This window comes from Nannospalax galili, unplaced genomic scaffold, assembly GCF_000622305.1.
Source record: "Nannospalax galili isolate Female #2095 unplaced genomic scaffold, S.galili_v1.0 scaffold564, whole genome shotgun sequence".
NCBI lineage: Eukaryota > Metazoa > Chordata > Mammalia > Rodentia > Spalacidae > Nannospalax > Nannospalax galili.
In genome coordinates this window covers 40,007-44,349 of record NW_008350327.1, presented here as the reverse complement: position 1 = coordinate 44,349, position 4,343 = coordinate 40,007, and positions in this window count along the sequence as shown.

The following is a 4,343-nucleotide window of genomic DNA, read 5'->3' as shown; positions in this document are numbered from 1 at the left end:
TGTATGTGTGTATGTGTGTGTGTGTGTGTGTGTGTGTGTATTTGTGGAGTCCAGAAGTTGATATCTAGAGTCTTCCTCAGTTGCTCTTTATTTTCTGAGACAGTGCTTCTCATTGAACCTGGAGTTGACTGGTTTATTTAGACAGGCTTGACAGCATGCCCTAGGCAACATACTGGGATTACATATGTGTGTCTCAATGCCCAACATTAGTAAGTGGATTCTTAGAAATCAAAACCAGGTTCTCATGGTTTGCATGGTAAGCTCTATTTTTGTAAATGTTTTAATGAATTTTTGTGTATTTCATACAGAACATCTTAATTCATCTTAGTCATCTTTACACCCCTTCCACATTGGCACCCTCCCATAGTCCCCCACCCCACTGGAGTTCATATATTCTGTCATTTTTGTTAAGGTCTATCATGTCAAGTTAGAGTCCCCAGAGCTTTCTCAGCCAGTTTATCCACTGGGGTCTAGGCAACCTATCTAGAGTCCCTCCCATTAATAGTAGTAATACTTATTTCATAGCTGCTTTTTTAAAAATATAAACTAATTAGCACTTGGGATATCATCTCACATGATTTATAAGCATATCCACATTACAGATATCTAAAGGGCTCTTACCAAATGAAATGGGTGGACCCCATGTGGTCTCACTGTCAAGAGATTATTTTTTCCATTATACGTAAAATGACCATATCACTTCATATTTCCTGAGAACCTTTATTTATGTAAGAATTCTTATCCTTTTTAATTCAGTACTTTTTCAAAATATGTTTTGCAGTGTATATACTTCTTAGGAGATCACATAAAATTTTCATTTCGGAACATCATTTTATAGGCTATTTCCCCATTGCATTTTCTAATTATTTACATTATTTCATGAAATGAATGTGGGTTGCCTGTTAAGACACAGGTGGAAAATGCAACTACTTTTCAGGAAGGGTAGCTGACTTTCAGTTTACATCAAGGAATAGAGCTACTGCCTATGGAGATTTCAGAGAAAATTTAAGAAGTACAAAAATTCTGATACCAAAAAACTCTCAGCAAATTCTTAGACTCAATTTCAGCAATTTTGTTAAGAATTTAGTGCAGCAGAATATGTCCAAAGTATACTATTTGTCATAAGTCCTTCCTATCACTGCTTTCAATCTCGCTGTTTTTTTTTTTTTTTTTTTTGAGGAAATGTCACTCAAACATTTCAGTTTTTTTCTTCTTCATATTTGAACATCACCAGTCAAGAATGGGACAAGAAGTTACACAATTAATATAACCCTGATTTAAAATGCTGGAAAAAAAACACAGAGAGAACCATCTAAATTATAAAGATAGGAATAGAAGCTCCCAAGAAGAAAAACTTTTCATAGATGTAGTGGCCTCTTGGATCTTGGTCACATTCTGAAATATGTGACCTTGGACCGTGTGTCCCACTGAACATATTCTAGAAAATCCTGAGTCCTGTCTTCTGTCTATGCCTGTCTTGCTCTTGCAAGAAACTAGATGATGCCTACAGTCACTGCTGACAGTTCCTCATTCCTTTCACAGTCAGAACATGTCTACATAATAAGTTACAGGAGAGCTGGGGCTACAGGGAGACCCTGTCTCAAAAAGACAAAAAAAAAAGAAAAAAAAAAAAAACCCAAAAAACTCTTTTATCTGATAGTTACTTTTCTTTAAATACTGTCATATCTTTCTAAATTTGCTTGTGCCAGATTGGGAAAACCTGTTATAATATGATGCATTCAGTTTACCACATAAGTGATTAACGTTTTAGAGTCTTGAGTTTTACTGTCTTGCCTTTCTGTGAAATTCACTTTAGGAAACATGAACATGTATCACTCTTTGTTTCTTTTTTTAAAAGATAACTGTTGATTGACTGAGATCATCAGCCTAATGAAGCAATGAGACCCCTGTATAAGGAAGTAGAAGGTCAGAGAACAGCATAGAGCTTCAAATAAAAGGCTCTTCCCTTTGGAGAGAACAGTGTTTGTGTAGGGAGCATTAATATGGAAGGGGAACACTGTCTACACAGCTTTCTCTGTGCTCTGCCTATTCTCATAGCATAGGCTGCTTAAAACAATCATTAAAAAAATCAAAACCTGGTCTTTCAGCAAAAAAGAGAAGATTTTTGAAGTATGTACTATATCTATTACATGCTGCTTACTGTCAGAGAAGTGACTAGAATGTTTGCCTAATCTCTCTTCCTTTCTATTGGTGCTTGTAAGCTTTAAAGCCATATTTTATTGGTGACAGGATGCTTATTCTTCAAATCCAATGCAGGCAGAGAGAAGCCCACTATGGAGTGCTCTGTTAATGCTACATGGAACACAGTGTTATTCAAATTATTGATGGAAGTTTCTTTTTTCAAACCCGTGATGTTATATAAGACCATTAGAAGGAAGAACCAGAGGGTGGTGGTGTTCTTGGTATGTAATTAATCAGAAATGCTCAAATTTAATTGAATAGACTCCAAGAAGGCAAGAATAAACTGGGAACATATCAATAGTAGAGTCGCTTTTCTGATGATCCCTGTACTTTATGCCATCAATGTCTGTGAAGATCAAGTTTGTCTGACTCTGACTGAAGCCATTGTGCCCAGTGTCTGTGGGTGATTGTCAGCTCTCTCTTAGTGTAAAATCCATTGAAAATCCTTAAGCATCTTTGTCATCTGGAGCTTTGGACTTCTCCAGCTGTGCTGTGGAGAGGAGAGAATTCAAGAATCCTCACAACATAGCATCATATTCTAACAGTTCTATTTATTGTTCAGTGAAGACATTCAGATTATTTCCAAAAGTTTACGAATGCTATTGTGTATTGAAATGCTTATTTTCCATTAACAAAAATGGGTAATAAAACAAATAAACAAAATGAGACATTGACTTGAAACAGGCAGTTTTCTAATGCAAAGAGGAAATGCTGAGTATTTCATCCTACTTTCTGAAGAATCTGTCTCAGGAAAATTCCTTAACACACAAATTTATCTTTGAAAATTGTAATGTATATACATTCATATATGTTAAATAGATTCAGCCTTTATGTTGACATTTTTATTAAATTGTAGACTTAGCACAGTATGCTAATCTGGTTCCCAGTCATACTGGCTGTCTATACTGGGGACAGAATCACCATCACATGAAACTAATCCCAATGAGAAACTAGGTTTTCTTGCTAAAAACAGATTCGAAGCCACTTTTCTGAAGTCTTAGTGAATGAATGATATAAACATCCAGGCTTCAGGTGTCCTTTAGTGAGAATTATCCCTCAAATATATAGAGTGATCCCATCTTGTACCATGCCACCACTGAGTATCATAGTGTGGATCCATGATATGAACAGGTGTTGAGTACACACAAATATATAACCTTCCATGGGTCTGCCTTTTTCTCTGTCTTATGCTATATTAGCTTGTAGTTACATGTATTGCTTATATTGCACTTATATACATGCAGGTAACACATGCATATACATAAAATAAAACAAAAATATTAAATGAATACATTTTACAAAGATATGATACTCTGAGTCTGACAGAGATGGGGGTAAGGAATATACTGGAACTTAAAATCACAAGACAGGACTTTCTGAACAGGACCGTGATTATATAGGCACTGAGACCAATAACTGACAAACGGGCCACCATGAAATCAAAACAAAAATCTTCTTTATGGCAAAGGACACCATCATTCAAGTGAAGAAGGAATATACAGAATGGGAGAAATCTTTACCAGCTACAAATCTGACAAATGATTATTACATAGAATATACAAAGAACAAAAAAGACTGAACATCATAAAATCAAAGAAGCAATTAAAAAGTTGAGCAAAACCTATAAGAGATTTCTCAAATGATGAAACACAAATGACTGGGAAATATGTTTTAAACTTAATATTTTAGCATCCTGGAAATGCAAAGTAAAACTGCTTTGATATATCATTTACAGCAGTGAGAATGGCTAAAATTAAAAAAAAATAGCAAATGTTGGCAAGGATTTGACTTGAGAAAAGGGGAATTGTTACTCACTAACAGTGGGAGAGCAAACTGGTGCAGTCACTTTGGAAATCAGTGTAAGAGTCCTCAAAAAGCTAGATATAGATCTTATATCATCCAGCCATAGCCCTCTTGGGCATATACCTTAAAGACTCTGCATCAATTGGAAAATCCATAACACTGAAGTATTTTAAAAAACTCACATGGAAATATACTACTATAGAAACTTCTTAAAATAAGTACATATACAATAGAAAAAGTGCTTTAAGGTAGTTACCTTATTGTTGGGGTTCTCTGTTATGCAAGTAGAAGTCTCTTCACGTCCGGATAGCTCACGAGCTCGGAAACCATGTGCTGCA